Source organism: Cervus canadensis, chromosome 31 (genome assembly GCF_019320065.1).
Source record: "Cervus canadensis isolate Bull #8, Minnesota chromosome 31, ASM1932006v1, whole genome shotgun sequence".
NCBI lineage: Eukaryota > Metazoa > Chordata > Mammalia > Artiodactyla > Cervidae > Cervus > Cervus canadensis.
In genome coordinates, this window is record NC_057416.1 from 15627632 (window position 1) to 15649827 (window position 22196).

Below are 22196 nucleotides of genomic sequence, written 5' to 3' on the forward strand. Positions count from 1 at the left end.
CTAGGCTTTCACCCACACCGAAACATTGCTAAGTAGGTTATGATTATCCAAGTTTATCAAAGGAGAAACAATACGGTATGTCATGGTTAAGAGATTCACCCAAAGTCTTAACAGCTAGTAAGTGATTGTGTTAAACTAATATTTCAAAACTTGCCCATCCCTGATTAACATTATATATTTCCCTGGTATTAGTTATATGTAACCTTTTCTCCTAAAACCTGCCCTTGGTATTGCGTTTATTGCATTTGAGTTTTGTTTCACCAAGAGTTATCAGGGTGACTGCTGAAATGATTTTGAAATCAGTAGTAATTACTTATAAAAGAGGATTTTGAAAATTCACAATTCTTCACCAAACATCTCATTGAGAAAGTAAAGATCTCACTCCTGCTTTTCACATGAGGGGAGAACAGAGCCTTATGCATTATAATCTGTCTTTCCCTGTTTGTTCCCACTACATACCTTGAGAGAGTTACCTGTGGATGCCAAGACAAGTTTTGTTCAGAAAATGCTTTACAGGTAGGGCTATGTCTTCTACAAATCCCACCAATTAGCAGATTGTGGTGCCATGCATATGGATAACTGACTCTGAGAATGATGAATTCAGATTAAAACAAATGAAAATGCCATCTGCTACATGGTTAGATTATTAACCTCACTATGATCAATAATCAGATATGGGGATCTATCTACAGCTTTCAAAAAAGACCTTGATAAAGCCCACATATTAATTATGACAAGTCTGAAAATAGTCAAAACTTAAGCCAAATTGAAAATTACCATTCAAAAATCTTGAAAAGAGAACATTATAAGAAGTCTTATTTGACATGGGTAAAAATGGGAAAGATTGAAGGTGGGAGGAGAAGGGGACAACAGAGGATGAGATGGTTGGATGGCATCACCGACTCGATGGACATGAGTTTGAGTAGACTCTGGGAGTTGGTGATGGACAGGGAAGCAAGGCGTGCTGCAGTCCATGGGGTTGCAAAGAGTTGGACGCAACTGACTAACTGAAGTGAACTGAAAAATAGTATTTTAGGTACAGAAAATACTCTTATCTAGAGGTCTTCCAAAACTTCAATTGCCTAATGCCAATTTATATATATATGTGTGTGTGTGTGTGTGTGTGTATTTACACATTTACATAATACATATAAGCTTCCCTGGTGGCTCAGACAGAAAAGAATCTGCCTGCAGTGCAGAATACTTGGGTCTGATCTCTGGATTGGGAAGATCCCCTGGAGAAGGGAATGACAACTTACTCCAGGATTCTTGCTAGAGAATTCCATGGACAGAGGAACCTGGTGGGCTACAGTCCATGGAGTCTCAAAGAGTCGGACATGACTGAGCAGCTAACATTTTCACTTTTCATAATGCATACACAAAAGTAAAAAGGAAAAGTTGTGAAATAAAATATATTCCTTCTGCACGTGTAATGGGTTATAAAAATTGTAAAAATCCTGGAATTCTGCATTGCATCATGGAGCCTAATCCAAACTTTCTCCCCCATAAATCAGTTCATATAAAGTTAGTCAGCTATAATTTGGTACTTTCTGTCCTACTCTTATCTTGTTAGGTAACCCATACGTTTTTCTAGCAAAGTTACAAGCAGTAGATAAGTCTCTCATTTTGTACACCCTCTAAACCATGATGTAAATGTGATTGGAGAAGAACATTCCTATTAATACCCTGTATCAACCATACAATCGCTGTTGAATGTGTATTTTACCCTCCACAAAGAGATGATACAGTCACAAACTGGAAGAAAGAAAGGCATTTGGATAGTATTTCTTTGTCAATTCATATTCACCACTTCTAAATCACATCCTCTTGTTTTTTGCTGCAAGGATGTAGACAGAGAGATATATTTAGGAAACAAGGAAACGGAAAAAATGAAAAGGAAAGGGACAGAAGAAGAGAGTGGAATGAAAACAGACCAGGCCATTTGTGAAGATGTTATCTACCCTGGGGTGGGGCAGAGTGAAGCCAATTTTTGTTGCTGTTCTGTCTTTAGTCGTGTCCAACTCTTTGCAACCTCATGGGCTGCAGCACGCCAGGCTTCACTGTCCTTCACCATCTCCCAGAGTTTGCTCAAACTCATGTCCATTGAGTTGGTGCTGCCATCCAACCATCTCATTCTCTGCCGCCCCCTTCTCTTTTTGCTTTAAATCTTTCTCAGCATCAGAGTGTTTTCTAATGAGTCAGCTCTTACCATCAGGTGGCCAAAGTATTGGAGCTTCAGCTTCAGCATCAGTCCTTCCAGTGACTATTCAGGATTGATTTCCTTTAAGATTCACTGGTTTGATCTCCTTGCAGTCCAGAGGACTCTGAAGAGTCTTCTCCAGCACCATGATTCAAAAGCATCGATTCTTCAGTGCTTAGCCTTTTTTATGATCCAGCTCTTACGTCTGTACATGACTGTTGGAGAAACCATAGCTTTGACTATATGGACCTTGGTCGGCAAAGCAGATGTCTCTGCTTTTTAACATGCTGTCTCAGTTTGTCATAACTTTTCTTCCAATGAGCAACTGTCTTTTAACTTCATGGCTGCAGTCACCATCCTCAGTAATTTTGGAGCCCAAGAAAATAAAGTCTGTCACTGTTTCCACCTTCCCCCTTGTATTTGCCATGAAGTGATGGGACCAGATGCTTGCCAATTAGGTTACCTAAAGATGCCCCTTCACTTTAGCAACCCGCAAAGAGCTGATGGCTTTTTTTCTAGCTGAGTGGGGAAGCCGGTTGTGTAAATTGCCCAAAGTGCTATTGAAATCCATCTCTTGGAGGATTCTGAAACATGTCTCTATTTGAAGAGTCTAATAATTGTGACGATGACAAGTATCACCTGCAGGACATTGAGTGATGATAGAAAACCAAAATTCAGGGTTTTGTGACTCACATACTGCAGAATATATGCCTACTGCTTTTTCTTTCCTTCTAAGAAAACACCCCTTTGATATGTTCTGGCTGCAAAATGTTCTAAAAAGTGTGGCTTGTTTTGTTTTGATTTTGTTTCCCTAAAGAGAAATGATCCATAGATTCTTGTGGGGATAGAAAGTTGTCATGTGAATTGTGATGTTCCTATAAATCATCTGGCCCTTAATTATTGGCATGTCTGACACTTGAGTGATATGTAGATTCCAAGGAGGGTTTACTCTTTTCTTTCCTCCAAGTTTCAGAAGGACAAAAATTACCAGGAAGTGGTGATAATAAACTTCACTGTATTTTTAAGATTCTTATTTTTATTAAAGATGAATAAAGCTCATGAAAATAATCCACATATTGATGTTCCTTACATCTTCTTCATCATCACTCTTTTGTGAGGCAGATTAATCTATCTCTGTATGTATAATCTATGTATAATCATAGATATATTTCTCTCTGTTATTCTTAGTCCTTTTGTGTTTTTTAGGATGAGAGGTTTTTTTTTTTTTTTTTCATTTATTTTATTAGTTGGAGGCTAATTACTTTACAATATTGTAGTGGTTTTTGTCATACATTGACATGAATCAGCCATGGATTTACATGTATTCCCCATCCCGATCCCCCCTCCCACCTCCCTCTCCACCCGATTCCTCTGGGTCTTCCCAGTGCACCAGGCCCGAGCACTTGTCTCATGCATCCAGCCTGGGCTGGTGATCTTTTTCACCCTAGATAATATACATGTTTCGATGATGTTCTCGAAACATCCCACCCTCGCCTTCTCCCACAGAGTCCCAATGTCTGTTCTGTACATCTGTGTCTCTTTTTCTGTTTTGCATATTGGGTTATTGTTACCATCTTTCTAAATTCCATATATATGCGTTAGTATACTGTATTGGTCTTGCTGAGAGGTTTTTTTAAATTAAATTTTATTTATGTATTTTTGGCTGTACTTGTCTTTGTGCTTTGCATAGGCTTTCTCTAGTTGCAAGTGTGGGATACTCTCTAGCTGTGGTATGTAGGCTGCTCATTACGGTGGCTTCTTGTGGTGTGGAGCATGGGCTCTGGGGTGCATGGGCTTCAGTAGTTGCGGCACGTGGACTCAGCAGTTGCATCTCCCGGATTGTAGAGCACAGATTTAGTTGTTGTGGCGCATGGGATTAGTTGCCCCATGGTATGGATCAGGGATTGAACCCGCGTCTCCTGCACTGGCAGGCAGATTCTTCACCACTGAGCCACCACAGAAGCCCTCTTAGTGCTTTTGTTAATGATTGGAAAAAGGTCAACAAATGGGTTTTTTGTTTTGTTTACTTAAATGCAGTTTTTAATGCAGCATAAATATATTTGACAAATACTACCTTCATGTACGTGATTTTTTGCATGAAAATCATCTTTAGCTAGCTGTTTTTAAATGTCTGTTGTTTCAATGTTAATTGAAATCTAAATGAGAAAATAACCGCCCCCCCCCCAAAATTGAGAATAGCGATCTTAAGACAAGTATTTGCAGCCACTGAAATCATTATCTACATGGGGAATTGCACAGAAAGGAGCAGAAGCCACTGAATGTGAAGTAAGAAGTTTCTGCAATGGTTACATTTTATAATTTCCCTTTGACACCTGTCTAATTCCTAGAGCAAAATAATTTTTGACTCATCACTGGCTAATTTGAATGTATTTTGTGGTCTACATGAAGTAAAGTCACCCAGGAATTTATAATCCAGAAAGCATTCTTGGTACTTTGAAATCTCTTTGGAGTGATGTATGGTTATTTCATCCAAGATTACCCTCTTAACAGGAGAATGTTACCAAGTTAACTGTGCCAGAAAGAGAATGAGAGCTAACTCAGCCAAGTGATAAGAAACTCGGAATAAATAATTTTATTTTAATCTCAGGTCTTCTAAAATATTTTTAGAAAGACCTTGGAAAAAGTCATTTAACATCCTTTCACCTCATGAATAGGCTATAATCATGGCTTCCCAGGTGGCATAGTGATAAAGAATCCTCCTGCCAATGCAGGAGATGCAAGAGACATGGGTTTGATTCCTGGGTTGGGAAGATCCCCTGTAGGAGGAAATGGCAAACCACTCCAGTAATCTTGCCCAGAAAATCCCATGGGGGTCTCAAAAGAGTCAGACATGACTGAGTGACTAAACAACAATAATGCTTTATTTACAGCATAAGAATTTTGTGAGATCCAGAAATATTGTTCATAAAATCAGGGTGAAAATAAAAACTGGCTCATGTGTTATACCTTACAAAGTTAGACTTTGTTGAAAACTAAGTAGGAAATTAATTTTTAAGTTTCCCCCCTTTGTATTACATGTGGATTTGTGGTTATGAAACAGTCATAAACTTCCAGAGCTGGAAAGATCCTAGGAATAATCTGTTTTACAAATGAGAGAATTAAGATGGAAACAAGTTAAAATGGCAGGCCCAAATCCCCACGTAGTTGAAATATACTGTAAGTGAGGTTGTTAATTTCCTGCTAATTCATTCTTTTTCACACTCAGATAAGATTGAAAATCATGATCACACAGTATCATGTCTTCTCTGAACGTGTTCCTCTCCAGCCTTATGATCTGGAGTTTAATGTGGCAGAAGCTTTGTGTTCTTATGTGACAAGGCCTCCCTGATGGTAGGGATGATGGTGATGATGGTGATGCTAAAAATAGCCATCACTTGTTCATGGGTTGCCACAAGCCACACACTCTTTGAGGCCCTTAAAATGCATACATTTTTTCAATCCCTATAACACTTTGGGATGGCTATCTTTTCCAGATTTTCTAAATGGAGAGACTGAAATAGAGGTTAGGTAGTTTATCAAAGATCACACATCCGGCAAGGGGCAGTGTGGTTCTGGAATCTGTGCACTATATAGAAGGCACTAAGGGTGGTCACCATACAAGACTGCTTAGAGGGTGCACCTCCGAGCAGTATTGCAAAAATGTCTTTTGCTTTCATTTATTTAACCAGTATTCACAACCACCTCCTCTGTGCCAGGCTCTGAGGCTTATAGTGACATGAAAGTCGCTCAGTCATGTCCGACTCTTTGCAACCCCGTAGACTATACAGTCCATGGAATTCTCCAGGCCAGAATACTGGAGTGGGTAGCCGTTCCCTTCTCCAGAGGATCTTCCCAACCCAGGGATCAAACCCAGGTTTCCTGCATTGCAGGTGGATTCTTTACCAGCTGACCCACAAGGGAAGATGTACTGAAGCTTACAAGTAGGGAACAAAAAATTAAATATAGGTCCCATCCCGAGAGAATGTACATTCTCATGGAGAGAAGCAGAAAGTGAAGAAACATACAAGTATGCTAGTCCTAAGTGCTCTGTGTTGTGGTGTGCAGTGCCACAGAGCTGATCTTTGGGAGGAAATGTGGAGGTTGAAGCTCGGATGGTGAGACAAACCAGACACGTGAAGATTTAGGGCAGAGTGTTCTTGGCCTGTGGCAAAGGCAGGGGGCAGAAAGGCACTTGTTCCATTGGAGGGACAGAAAGCGGACCCCAGTAGCTGTGGATAAAGCAGACCCCACTAGCTGGAAGGAGAGTTGGGGGCAGTGAGCGTGGAGAGGTTGGCTGGGCTCACAGATTTGGACTGCACTCCAGATTCACGTGATCACTGGCTATTTGACGTTGCCATCTCAATGTCTAAGAGCGAGCTCAAATCTAGCATGGCCCAATTCTTACTGATTCTTTTATCCCCAAGTTTATTCCTTCTCCTATCTTTTCATCCACACAGTTGCTCAAGACTGACACCTATAAATTATTCTTGATATTTCTTTTGCCCTTAGTTTCCACACTCAATCCAGCACAGAGTTTTGTAAATTTTATCTCCACAATTATCTGGTGTTGATCCACTTTTCACCTTTACTGAGATCTTTGTGTTTCTCATCACCATGATTACAGTATGGAATGCAAAGACCTTCTAATTGGTGTTCTGGTTTCTACTTTTGCCCCAGTTAATAATTTTTGAAAAGTAAGACAGCATGATTTTTCAGTAACCAGCAAATCACATTTTATTCCTGGTCAAAAATCTTTCAGTGACTACTATTACCTGTAGGTTCAAATGAATCAACTTGAAATCCTTCACCATCACCGGCAGGGCACCTATTTTCTCCCCATCTTCATCTCTGTTTTCCTCCTTCTCATTCACTACATTCTAGCCAACAGGTACTGACTTACACCATTGTCTTATCACGTTGTTGCCAAGGCCTCTTCATGACACCCAATCTAAAGTAATTCATTCTTAGGCACTTTTTTTAAGCATTATTACTTAGTCTTGTTTTCCTAGAAATCTCTGATCATACTTGAAATTATTTTGCTTACACAAGTACCCAAGAGGGACACTATACCTGTTTAGTTTCACCCCTGTATCCTAGCACCCAGAACTGTCAGCATAATGTAGAGACTCAGTCAACATTTGTTCAATATATGATCCCTTACCTCTTCAATTCTTCAACCCCGTGTTTCTTATTATACTGTTAGCCTGAACAATGAAGGCCCAGGAATTGGTCAGGTAGAGACTGATATGTTCTCTACATGCAGAAGATAGAAACAGCACATGATGATATTAATATTGTATGCCAGTAATTAATAATAAACCCATTTTGAGTTTTCTGATGTGCTTTGGTGTATCATCCAATTTAACCGGCCAACCACCTTGGAATATGTATTATAATAATGTTTTTTATAATGTTGTTTGCCTTTCTGTCATCTCCTCCTTATGGGAGCACCCTTTCCTTATTCTGCAGTTACTCTGCAGAAATCTTGTGGTTGGGTGGAACTGATCTTGCTCTCCAGGACCAAATGCTGGCTGAACCCCTGGCCTGGACGATCATAATTACTTTTCTTCTTGAAACCACCATTGGTTCAGGGCTGGTCACATGAGCCAAGCATGACTAATTGCACTGCCCTGGGAAAGTTGCTATTTTTTGTTTCTCTGTCAATTCCAGAATTACATAAGTCCTCTCAGCTCATGGTACCAAAAAACAAAACAAGACAGAAAGAAAGAATGAGCCAGCAACTTTCCCACCACGTATAGAGGCACTAGCTCCTGGCTGGGAATGAAGCCAACATGAAGAAAACAGTCACTAGCGATGGAGAGAGAGAGAGAGAAAGAACCATTATTTGAGCAAATGGACACCGCTCAAGTAAGTTAGCACTTAGCATCTTAACACTCTGGGTAACCTGCCGTAATAAACTCCTTTCTGCAGTGAAACTAACTTGAATTGCATTTTTAAAGCTTGCATCCTATGAAATCTTAACTAAGTCAATTGTTTTTCTCATTATACAATGTGATATAGCTCAGAGAGAAATTAAGACATTTGCCAGAAAGAAAAACTTTGAGGAAGCCTCTCTGACTTCAGGTCCTGTGCACTTTTACTTATCAGTAGATCATCACCCTCAGGAAATCTTCATGGATTACTCCGGGAAGTGTCATCTTCATGAAATACTCCTTTCGAAATTTTACTCTAATGGCAAATAGAATAGGTCTGATATGGACTAACATTACAATTGTTTTGATGATTTTTTTTCTCCTTTAAATAAAATATTTCTGCATTTTCTTTCTTTGATGTATATCCAAGTTTCCACATAGGAAAAAAACACATTACATTAGCATAATGCTTTGAATTTTATTTTTGTTCTGGTTTTCTCAAAACTTATTTTTTTAGTAACTGGAATGAAGCTAAGTGATGGAATTGAAAGCAATTGAAAATTATGTAGAATTATATAGATGTCAAGGGAAAGGTTCATAACACTTGGAAATTGATACAATTAAAGTAAATGTGTAAAACTGATTACCAAGAGAGTGAACCATCTTTTATGAAAGTAAAATATAAAAAATTATCCTCTCCTATATTGGTTGCATTTTGAATTACACAGAATGAACATGAAAGGCTAATGGACTAATGGGTAGAAAAAAAGATACGTTCTCATTTCACACTGTTGGTATTTCAGAATGCGCAAATAGTCAAAATTCACATTAGCAAATGCAGAAATGAGAATGAACAAACTCAAATATTCTTTGGCTTATAGGAAAGACTGACTGAATTCAAAGGTTATGAATGCTGAATTGCACATTAGCAGCCTCGTCATATATCATTTTGCTTTTTATAGATGGTTACACTGTCTATTCCATTAATCAAATCAGAAAATTTAATCATCTTAGATTCTTCCCTCTTTTCAGTTCACCTTCCCTGTCATTACCATTTCAACTTATCACTTTTGTCTTATCCATTGCTTTTTTCAGGTTTATTGAGATATAACTGACAAAATTTAAGGTATTTAAGTGTACTATATGATGATTTTATATACTTATACATTGTGAAAGGATTCCCCCCAATAAGTGAACACAGTCATCACTTCACTTATTTGCTTACCCTCTTTCCCCATTTTTGGTGAGAGCATTTCATTTTCACCCTTCTAGCAAATTTCAGTTATGAAATAGAGTGTTACCAGCTGAAATCCTCATATTTTAGATATTAGGTCCTTCAGTTCAGTTCAGTTGCTCCGCCGTGTCCGACTCTTAGACCTTTTTCATCTTATAACTGAAAGTTTGTGGCCTTTTACCAACAGGTCTGTATTTCCCTCACCGATAGTGGTTCTTAACTGGTCACTGCTCCTAGTTCAGCATCTCTTGTTCCATCACTGTCTCATTCTCTTATTAGGCTTTAATAGGCTCTGTCTGTTACAATCCAGCCTCCATATAGCTAAGTGATTATATAAAAGCACAGAATTGACTATGTCACACTTAATACTCTTGAATTCCTATTATTTAAAACATAAAGTTTAAAACTAAGGTTGCCCAAAGGTATCTATTTGTTAGGCACCCTACTTGGAGATGGACTACAAAGTAGAATAAGATGGGAGCCTTCCCCTAAAGGAGTATGAATATGGATATATGACTGGGGAGGTAGAAAGTCAGCCAAAAACAGATCATTTCAGTATAACAGGGAAAGTGTTATAGAGAGAACCCAGAGTGTCATGGGGCTCAATGGAGGAAGACTTAACATAGCCTAAGTTTTCAGGGAAGTTTCCTGGTGGGATTATCCCTGCTGCTGCTGCTGCTAAGTCACTTCAGTTGTGTCTGACTCTGTACGACCCCATAGATGGTAGCCCACCAGGCTCCGCCATCCCTGGGATTCTCCAGGCAAGAACACTGGAGTGGGTTGCCATTTCCTTCTCCAGTGCATGAAAGTGAAAAGTGAAAGTGAAGCCACTCAGTCATGTCCGACTCTTCCTGACCCCATGGACCACAGCCTACCAGGCTCCTCTGTCCATGGGATTTTCCAGGCAAGAGGACTGGAGTGGGGTGCCATTGCCTTCTCCAGATTATCCCTGAGTTGAGGCTTAATGGATCATGCAGGCTCAGAAGGAAGGGATGCATAGATGATTATCTAGACAGCTATAGGAGCAGGAGAAAATGTATTGAAGGGTTTTTGTTGTTCAGTCACCAAATTGTGTCTGATTCTTGACAACCCCATGGACTGTAGCATGCCAGGCTTCCCTATCCCTCACCATCTCCTGGAGTTTGCCCAAGTTCATGTCCATTGCATCGGTGATGCCATCCAACCATCTCATCCTCTGTTGCCCTCTTCTGCTTCTCCATACCCTGTCAGAGGGTGTGAGGTAGGAAATAGAGGTTCAGAAGGGTGGAAAAGGAGATAAGAAAGAGGTGTCGTGAGTATACAACTTACAACCATTCAACAACATTGAGTGCCTTTCTGACCGCCAGGCACTCTGCTGTGGATACAGAGTAAATCTGAGAAAAGCCGTCTCAGCTCTCTTGGAGCTCATATTGTACAGATTAGGAGTGAAACAAAACAAAACAAAAGCAAGTGTAAGTTCTGATGAGTGCTCTGAAGGAAAACATAAATGGCTGATATAAAAAAGTGAGAGAGCAGACATATTCAGACATTCTGATCAGGTCCCACTTAAATGCAAGAAGGAACTAACACATACAAAGTTGGAGGAAAGAGTCTCATTGCAAAGGACCTGAAGTAGGAAAGAGCTTGGCTTCTTTGAAGAACTGAAAAGAAGACCAACATGGTTATAGCAAGCAAGGGTGGCCCGGTGGCTAAAAATGAGATTGAGGAGATAGGGAGGGACCTCCTTGGCAAGGCACTCTGTCTTGATGAACTGTTTGATTTTTATTTTAAGTCTAATGGGAAACCTTTAGATGGTCTAAAACAAGCAAGAATATAGCATGAGATGGAGTTTGGCTGCATTTCTTGAGTAATGCGTAACTAATAGTAGGTTCTAATTAGGAAAACTTATAGTCGTGTTTAAGGTGAGTCATTTTAATGTTGGACAAAGAGTGGAATAAATGTGAAAAACGACGGAGGGAAAAGATCTTGACTGGAAGGATATTGTAGTCATGAAAGCCACAGATAACGAGGCTGGTATTTGTATAGAGGAAAGAAAAACTTTAAGATATACGTAGGAATAAAATCCCCAGAATATTGTGAGGGAGGGTATAATAGTGGAGATGAACTAGTCTAGCATGATGTGGTGACTGTGAGTGACATGAGCTGATACTGGAGGATACAAATAATAGGGATGGTTTGGAGGAGGTCCTTCCATTATTTCTTGGATTTTTAGAGTCTGAGATATTATAGGATGGCCAAGTGAAAGTTGGCCAAATAAAGAAATCTAAAGCAAAGGAAGACCAAGCCAGAGAGACCAGTTTCAGAGTCCTTATCAGATGTTTATTTGTCATTTCAAACCATGAGTGAATGTGAAATTACTCATGAACAGTGTGCAGAATGGGAAGAAAGGTAGAACAAAGGCTGAATCCTGAAGAATATCAACATTAAATGGTAGACAGAGAAATATCCTATGATTGAGAATGAATGGTTAAGATCTGAAAGAGACACGTGCACCCCAATGTTCGTCACAGCACTGTTTATAATTTCCAGGACATGGAAGCAACCTAGATGCCCATCAGCAGACGAATGGATAAGGAAGCTGTGGTACATATACACAATGGAATATTACTCAGCCATTAAAAAGAATTCATTTGAATCAGTTCTAATGAGATGGATGAAACTGGAGCCCATTATACAGAGTGAAGTAAGCCAGAAAGATAAAGACCAATATAGTATACTAACGCATATATGTGGAATTTAAAAAGACGATAACAATAACCCTATATGCAAAACAGAAAAAGAGACACAGATGTACAGAACAGACTTTTAGACTGTGGGAGAAGGCGAGGGTGGGATGTTCTGAGAGAATAGCATTGAAACAAGTATACTATCAAGGGTCAAACAGATCACCAGCCCAGGTTGGATGCATGAGACAAGTGCTCAGGGCTGGTGCACTGGGAAGACCCAGAGGGATCGGATGGGGAGGGAGGCGGGAGGGGGGATCGGGATGGGGAACACAGGTAAATCCATGGCTGATTCATGTCAATGTATGGCAAAAACCACTACAATATTGTAAAGTAATTAGCTTCCAACTAATAAAAATAAATGAAAAAAAAGAAAAAAGAGAATGAATGGTTACAAAAAAATAACTCAAGTGATGCCAAGATACTCGAAAGTATAGAGTACATGTATAACACTAACAAATGCAACAAAAGACCCCACTGAGGTCATTTTAAAATGTCCCTTAGAGTTGACAACAACAGGGTCAGTGATGATGTTTGTCTTGACTCAGGAGGTGTTCACTGGTGGAGCAGAATCCCAGTTGCAGAGTGGTATTAGGAGTAAAGCAATTATACTGATCAACCTTCAGAAGTAAAGGGTAGGAAAGAGAGCTTGGTGGCTGGCGAAGATCATTCAGATGTTTTATTTTTTTAGTTATGCAAAATACTTGAGGCTGTTCAAACACTAAAGAGAAAACACAAGAAAAAGGAGAGATTGATGCCGAAGGGGTCAGTTCATTAAGCGTGATCCCAGAGAAGAGGTAAAGAACTGAGATGAACATCTCTAGGTAGAACGGCAGAGGAGTCTGATTCGGAGGTAGAAGTTAATCAGAGAGCAGCATCAAGGGGATAGCCGTCCAAACTCCTCAACGTGGCTCCAAGAACCTTTACAAGCTGTCCCGGGTCTGCCTTCAAGTATCACTTTCCACCACTCTGTCTTCTGAAAATTTTCACCTCTTATCTTCACAGTCTGCTTTAACCACCGGAGAACTCAGACTCCATCATACACTTTCATGCCTTCATTATTCCATATACATCACCTTCTTTTTACTGCCTGCCCCCACCCCTATTTCTACTTGCCCTGTGTGCTGTGCTGTGTTTAGTCGCTCAGTCGTGTCTGACTCTTTGCGACCCCATGGACTGGAGCGCTTTAGGCTCCTCTGTCCATGGGATCCTCCAGGCAAGAATACTGGAGTGGGTTGCCTTGCTCTCCTCCAGGGGATCTTCCCAACCTGGGGATTGAACCTAGGTTTCCAGCACTGCAGGTGGACTTTTCACCGTCTGGGCCATGAGGGAAGCCCTATTTACCCTAGCTCTGCCTATTACCCATTTCTTTCCCACCCAAAGTTCACATGAAGAAATATCCTGATCAAGCTTCAAATCTCATAAAAATATCCCCCAAATTGCTCATCTAGACACATATAGAAAATTGATACTTCCTTTCCCACATTCTCAAACATCTGTAGACTATGCTTCCTCATGCTGCGTACATGGCTAAAATGGAATTTCTGTGAGACAGAGAGTTATTCCTTCTATATCTCTGAACCCTTGATGTCTAATGCAATCCCTGGAACCTAGTACTCTTGACATTTTGTTGAATGGCTGAATGAATATCTGCAGCATCCATGTTAAGGATAGATGCCTCCATATCTCATCTTAAAATCATTCCTGGAATTATTTAGACATATTCTATAGCTTGAAACTTTAAGACAGTCTTAGTAATACTCAAGTCCCCTTGGAATTCTTGATGATGCTCTTTTGTATCTTTTCATATTACTTCATGACTTGGAGCTGAATAGCAACAGCCATGTATGTGTAATTAATAAAATATGCAAATAGTTTGTATCATCATCTTTCAGCCTACAAACAAGAATGAATAATTGTTACATTTAATGTGTTTGGTTGCATATCTTTCTTCAAATGACTCTTTCCCTCCAAATTAATTATATATCTCATTACTCCATTCATTCATCAAACATTTTTAGCCAGACATACAGATATCAGGAAGAACAGACCTTCCTTATTATGCATTAAATCCTCAGGCCTTATTTATCTTATTGATGCAAGTTTCTACCCTTTTCCAACCTTCCCCTATTTTCCCTACACCCTCTTCCTATGACAACCAGTTTTCTATTGTCTTATTTTATGTTTGACATTTTTTCTTAGTTTCCACATATAAGTGATCCCATGCAGTATTTGTCTTTGTCTATCTGGCTAGTTTCACTTAGCATAATGACCTGAAGGCCTATCCATGTTGTCACAAATGTCAGGGTTTCCTCTTTTCTCATGGCTGAATAATAGTCTGTTGTATGTATATACCACATGTTTTGTCTATTTATCTGTTCATGGACACATGGTGACTATAGCTGATAACTCTGTGTTGTATAATTGAAAAGAACATGCAGTCCAGTAGACAGCACTAGGGAAGAATGTTGACGTTGTTCTGCTTAGTAGAACGTTTGCCTACAGAGTAAAGGATTCCAACTTTAGATCATTGGCCTGAAATTTCTTTTTTGGGGCAGCTTCCCCAGATGGTTGGGAGTTCTGTCTGGAGTTTCCTGATTCCTGATTTAGTTGTTGTAGAGAAGGCCTGTGAAACTTGGGCTCTGGCAGGAAATCCTGGAGGGAAGTTGATATTTCTATGTGGTTTTGTGGAGTACAGTCAGCCCTCTGTATCTGAGGGTACTAACTAGCTAACTGTAGATCAAAAATGTTTGAAAAAAATTCCAGAAAATTCTAAAGGGCGAAACTTGAATTTGCTACATGCTAGCAACTACTTGTGGCTTCCCAAATGGCTCAGTTGTAAAAAAAATATGCATGCACTGCAAGAGACATGGGTTCAATCCTTGGGTCAGAATGATCCCCTAGAGGAGGAAATGGCAAGCCACTCCAGTATTCTTGCCTGGGAAATCCCATGGACAGAGGAGCCTGGTGGGCTACAGTCTGTGGGGTCCCAAAAGAGTTAGACAGGACTTAGGGACTAAGCAACGATAACAGCAACTCTTTACATAGCATTTGCAGTGTATTAGGTGTTATAAGTAATCTACAGATGATTCAAAGAATGTGTATAGGTTACATGCAAATATATACCATTTTATACAAGGGACTTGAGTATCTCAGATTTTGGTATTCCTTGGAGTCCTGGAACTAATCCCTTGCAGATATCGAGAGAGGATTGTATCCTACTTACAGGGAAGAAAAAAGGCCTGAATTCAACACTCGAAGTCCTGCAAGAGAGGAGTTAAGCTTCCTGCCCCTCTACCCATCACTTTTTTTTTGTTCTTTGTCAAGTAGATTAAATACAGATCTGATTGGCCACATTTACTTATTGTTTGCTTTGAAAAATGAAAGTGTTAGTCATTCAGTTGTGTGCTATCTTTGTGACCCTGTGGACTGTAGCCGACCAGGTTAATTCTCCAGGCAAGAATACTGGAGTGGGTTGCTATTTTCTACTGCAGGGGATCTTCCCAACCCAGGGATCAAACTCAGGTCTCCTGCACTGCAGGCAGATTCTTTACCATCTGAGCCACTAGGGAAGGCTGATTTATTAGCTTCCTATTTCTTAGAGTTGGCTGGACAAGAAATCCAGCAGATATTAATATCTTTTCTCTTTTTTTAATATTTTATTTTCGTTTATTTGACTGTGTCAGCTCTTAGTTGTGGCACACAAGGTCTTCCATCTTCCTTGCGGCACGTAGGACCTTTAATTGTGGCATGTGAACTCCCAGTTGGGGCATATGGGATCCAGCCCCCTGATCAGGGATGGAACCCCAGACCCCTGCACGAGGAGTCTTAACCACTGGATCACCAAGGAGTCCATCTCTTTGTAGGTAAACACTGGTTGCTTTAGTTTCTTGTGGCCATCTGGTGGTAAGATTCATTCTTGGGAGGCGAATAGATTCCACTTGGGTCTAGTTTGAACCATCTGCTCAGTTTCACTTTACCAAATAATAACTGGGGTTTCTAGTTTAAATGACCTTTTGACTTCCTTTTTATACCTACCATTTAGATATCTCGTTGGAGAAGGGATGGCTGGGTCATGACAAGATTCAGGTGTCCTTTGAAACTCTGGACAAAATCGTATCTTATTGCCCTTAAAAGAATCTCTATAGCCATATATGCTCCTCAATCAATAGGAAATAATAAAATGATTCTTGGTTATAGATCTATGCACAGTGATAGAATTGCATAATCAGAACAACTAGACACATTCTACTTTTCATTTTTCAAATTGTTTCATGTTACTTGTGACTGATTTGATCATAATTTGCAATTTATATGAGATTCTTCCCTTTTCTCTACTGCAGCAGACTTATAGACATGACCCATTCGAACTGCATGGAGACCAGGCCATGATCCCAGAGATCTCCTCGCTTGTCAGAAGATAGAAACATTCATCCGAAAGCCTTTTAAGGTATTCAAAGAATGGGAATCAATTATTTCTCTTTAGGGAGGAACTGATAAAATTGGAGCAACTATTTTATTATATATAACAAAAGCTCTTGAACAGAGCTATTGTCAGACTGTAGGAATAATTATCAGGGGAAACGCTAAGCTTCCTTCATTAAAGACGTGTAGGAATTATCTCAGTTAGACAGAGTTCTTTCTGAAATAAACAGCATTACTTATATATAATGCTGTGTGTTTCCTTTCAAAATACTATGCCACGTTAATTCTTCTATGATTATATTTGATAATTACATTTACCATAAAAATTATAACTTAAAAAACCTGTTTTTCTCCAGTACATACAGTGATGGGAGTTTGTAACCTATGTACTCCTTTCCTAGTAGAGTTTAATGATGATACCATTACCCGAAATGCTCAATAAACCAACTGCTTCGTTATACTCATTACTTGATCAACAAAACTGCTAGCTTCACAAAATGTAAAGGTTTGTACATAAATGGAGAGAGACTATGGTTTCTAGATGTTTTAGCCTCTTTACCTCAATTAAGAAAAATCCTCATAGCCCCATACATTTCCTGAGAAAAAGCTGTGTATGTGTGTGTTTGGGGTAAGGGGGAGAAGAAGGGGACCAAAGGATGACAGCCATTAACTTCTACAAATCATTTTTACTGCTTCAAAAATGAGAGGTCAGTTTGTTTCTGTAATACAAATATACAAAACACACACTTCTGTTTTATCTTTGTTTTCTTGGAAAAGAGTATACCTACCTTAATTTTCCTTTCATCTTTGAAATCCCTTTTTTCAGATAGTTGATCACACATTATGACTGTGTGGTGGCTTTGCAAATTTGCAGGTGGTTATTACAAATTGTATACTTTATATTTCAGTTCCAAACCTTAAATGATACATAATTTCTTGGGTTATTATTATTTGGCAACTTAGCATTTTCTAAAGAGTTGCTGCTTAACAACTATTTGGGTACATAATATGTAAAACATTTTCAGTAAGTTAGATAAGAATATAAATAGTGTTAACACAACAATTTGCTCTCTGAACCTCTGCTGATTTTATGAGGTCCTTTGGTGTTCATAAGTAAAACACTATAGTGCCTATCAAAGATTCACTTAACTTTTTCCAGATTTTCTTTCACAGAAACTAAAACACTATTCATTGAAAGTATACAACTTTTTTTTACTTAATGTAATATTGCCCAAATAAAAAGCTTTTAAGCTTCAAATATTGTATTACAACTGATATGACTGATAAATAAATGTAAATAATTTATGTGCATGCATATATATGTATACATATGATAAACTTACAAAACAATATTAAAAATGTGAAGATTCTTTGTGCCCATCTGATGAGTAGGCATAGAGAGAAAAATGATTTAAGATAATATCTTTGCTAACACACTAAAGATTCAAACATGTACCCAAATCCAAATCCAGTATTTAGAATGTTGGAAGGAAAAACAGTCATTTGTTTTCTTACACTTGTACTCTATCCAGTTCAAGATTGGAAGCAAAAATTATAAACTACTGGGAAATTGCTATGTTGGGTCATGGAGTCTAACCCCAAATTACAGACTATCTTTATCCTGATCATCTCTTATTTACTAACTAAATTACTTCCAGAAGTCAAATCATTCTTCAGTAGTAAATGAGACCCTTAGGAAGATGCATATAGCGTTTAGAACCCCTGAAAGAATCCCATGCCCTAGGTGGGGGTGTTTTACTCTGCTTTGCTGCTCTCTGGGTCTTCACCAGACATCTTGGATGAAGATGTCCAACCGGAAGTGCAGTCATAGCCATGCTTCTGAATCTACTCAGTAATGGGGTCTCTCCACTTTCTAGTCCTGCAGTGCTGGGAGAATCTTAGTAATCTTAGGGTATAGTCTCGACTTTGTGCTCTGTACCTTTAGAGTCGTAGCAAGACTGTCTCTTATGACCACGTAATGATGTTAAACCAGTTCTGCAGCTTGGATCTCTAAAAGTAAACTATGAGATAACATATTTTCTGAAGAGGAAGCATGGTTTTTGCACTGCAGAGTTTTTCTCAAAATATACTTTTAGGTAACTGTACAAATGCTGTGTATTTGGATTAAAATAAGAAATATTCAGTTGACAAATTCCAGATGCCTATTTGCAGTCATGTAGATCTCTCCAAAAGTGAGGTTTTAATAAGAAAGACAGTTTTGAGGAATCATCTTCCTTTTTCGACCCTATTTTTCTATGCATATTAAAGTTTCATGAGTTTTTAGATGGAGATATATGGAGAGTTCTACAAAGATTTTGACTGTGATGTCATATGATAACATATTTTTGATTTCAAATATTATATTTTGATTAAAAAATTACAGTAACATCCTTGTAGTTTTGCTTCTTCCTTTGTTTCTTTCTAATTCCCATTTTCCATCAACTTGGAACATACCCAAAGTAGAGGAAATTGACATTAAGCTTTTCATTTTGTTCCAAGAATACCTTTCCTCTTTTTTTCCTTCCTCCCTTTCTTCCCTTCCTCCCTCCTTTTCTCTTTTCCCCTTTATCTTCTGTTTATTTTAACGTTCACAGGAGTAGAAAGCAAGCTCTCATGTCTGTATATAGAATTCACATTTTCTAATGTCGTGCTTGGGAAATAAATGGAACTTCTAAGGGTTAGACAGAGCTAAGCCTGAACCTTTAAAACATGTGAAAATGAAGAGTGCTAATTAATTCTGTTCAGGTGTGTGTGTGTGTGCGCGCGTGTGTAGAAAATGGCTTTATTGAGTCCAGCCTATTTGCTGGGCTTTTTGATCGAGGTTTTTTTTTTTTTTCCTTTCATATCAGGGTGATAGTTTCAGAAGTTCTTCTGCACCAATCAGTAACAGGCCACCACCGTAAAATGAACCTTTGGTTTGCTTCATCTGACTGCCCTGTTTGCCTTCCCTCAGATGCCATCAACACGAAAACTGAAACCCAGCCAACTCTGGGTCAAAACATACAGAATAATTCCTGTAACGGAAGCAAACATTCCCGTGCCCAGCTTGACCCTCTAACTTCTGATTTCTCTGGATCCACTCTAGCATTTTCTAGTGATGAAAAGGCAGTTCTTGTTAGGTTCTTATCACCGGTGCCTGCGGAGTTAAGAGGCGAGGAGAGGAATGCTCTTTACGTGCCTCTTGAGTCCAGCAGTCTTGGAGGGAGGTTGCAAGTTACCAAGAGCCTGAGTTCAACACCTTGCTTTACCCTTTTCAAAAAATGCTGTCTTTATGTAGCGTGACTGCGGAGCCTTCAGGCCAGTCAGCTGGTGTACGCATGCTGAGCAAAGGTCATGAAGGGGTGAGTGGGGGATAGGGAAACCTTTCAATACATTTTTTATATACTTCAAATCACTAATCGGAGCTCTACAAATATATCAACTTGCATATCTACCCCTGGGGCTATATTTCTGTTATTGAGTTTTCTGTTAAGAGCAGGAATCAAAAAATTAAGACTTTTTAAAAAAAATACACCTGACTGATAGAAAAATGCATAAGTATGGCACGTTGGTTTTGTATGTCTTAAGCTAGACGAAGAAAAATAAACTTGGTTCCATGTATGTCATCGAGAGAATAAGTAAATTATCAAGAAAGTGAAAAGGCAACAGAGAAAAGAAATGGTCCAAAAAGGAAAGAAATGCTATATATACACACAACTTGCCCTTAACTTTATGTTTGTGGCACATGTGGCTTCTTAGAACATTATTTTGAAACTGTTCAGGTTATGTCAAAGCTGCCATATTTAAATAAAAATTAAAAATTGCCTAATGTGACCACTTTTTAAAAAGCCCAAGGATATTCTCATACTTCAGTAAAATTCCAATACTTTAATATGTCCCTCCATTTTTACACATGTTATTTTATGTAATTATTATATATTGCTGGGGAATTCTTGTCAGTTTCCATTTTATATGAGAGTTACGTCTCAAAGAGGTTTTAGCCTTTGGTCCTAGTTAATAGTTTAGTCAAGAGTAGGCCCAGGGCTGAGGTAGCTCTCTTCATATCTCTGAAACTCTTGTATGTTTGGAATTTATTTTTTATTTTATTACGAACATATTTTTCTTACAGTTTTATTGAGATTTAATTGTCATACATCACTGTATAAGTTTAAGAAATACAGAATAATGACATGGCTTATCTACATCATGAACGATGACCACGGTGAGTTTAGTGAACATCCCTCATCTCATATAGATACAAGAGAGGAAAAAGAAAAAAAATTTCCCTCGTGATGAAAACTCTTAAGGTTTACTCCTTTAACTTTTATGTATAACCTACAGCATACTTGTAATGTATGAAAGTTACTCAGTGGACATAAGTTTGAGCAAATTCCAGGAGATATTGAAGGATAGGGAAGCCTGATGAACTGCAGTTCATGGGATTGCAGAATTGGACACGACTTAGCAACTGGACAATAACATAACATACAGCAGTGTTGTTAAATAATACAGTTAAAGACTTGAAATGATTTATATTTAACTTTATTAAAGATCAGTTATATTCATCATGTTGTACATTACATCCCTAGAGCTTATTTGTATTATAACTGGAAGTTTGTACCTTTTGATGGCCTTCCTCCAATTCCCCATCCCCAACTTTGCCCACTTATTTACCTTTTTTTCCCCACCACGCTGTCCCCCTCTGGAAACACTTGTTTGTTCTCTGACACTGTTTCTGTTTTGTTATGTTTGTTCATTTGTTTTGTTTTGTTTAGATTTCCACATATAGTGAAATCACAGGCTATTTGTCTTTGACATATTTCACTTGGTCCATGTTTAGAATTTGTTGATAGAATACAACTGTCCTTTTTTTCTTTTCATTGTAATATTGCCACAGTGACCACAAAAGAAGCAGATTGACTCAGAGCTCTTTAAGACTTTCTCCTTGACCACTGTGACATATCTGTGTGTCTCTGAGCTATGTCCGCAGTGAGCTCTAGCAACTCAATGAAATCAGAAGGATTATAAAGGGCCGTATCGGATGTGGAGCAAGGAATCCATGGGGCGTCAATTAGCTGCAATATGCCAGTAAAGAGGGATCCAGTGCTTCTCTGACTCTGCCAGCATCTGCAGCCTCTGGTGCCCATGAGAGGTGTGTTAGACACATTGAACTTGGCTCAGCCTTTATGCTCAGCTGGAAGCAAATTGTAACAGAGAGATACATACTGTGAGATCCATGACCTTCTACAGCAAGATGGTAAAGGTAAAAGGAGAGAAGTACTCTAGGCAGCTCATACCTTTCAAATGAATGCAAACTTTCTTTCAAATGAGAAGATGCTTGTAGGTAGTAGCATTTAAAAACAAAAAAATAGGTGTGCACAGGTGTACAACAATACAGGAAAAAAAAAAGACAAAACCAACTTAAGAAACTTTGCTATTTCTTTAATTCAAATTCACTCACTGACTCTAGTAAAAAATATGACTGAATTGGTAATGGAACGGAAATTAAAACTCATGACTTAGGTTTTGTGCATTTAGCCAAGTTTACCAAATATCAGTGACTCTTTGGATTGAACCATTTTGTCCCTTCTGCTGCAAAGTCCTGCATTTTGATTCTATGTAGGCATACCAGAAATAGAGGCAAAAATGAAATAAAACAAAAATAATCACAATCAAAGGTACTAATATCATCATCAAATGGAATTTCAAAACGTAGAAGCAAAAGAGAAATTCTTCCTCATTGTGTTCATGTCTGTGCATAA

At 38.7% G+C, this 22196-nt stretch overlaps 1 long non-coding RNA gene across 1 annotated transcript in view; it reads left to right on the plus strand.

Moving 5' to 3' along the window:
• The window catches only part of LOC122432570, a 69074-nt gene that overhangs the window by 45561 nt on the left and 1317 nt on the right, over nt 1-22196 (plus strand). Inside the window, exon 3 of the long non-coding RNA XR_006266880.1 lies at nt 16374-16480. This is a non-coding gene — a long non-coding RNA (uncharacterized LOC122432570). The remainder of the gene's footprint in view (nt 1-16373; nt 16481-22196) is intronic.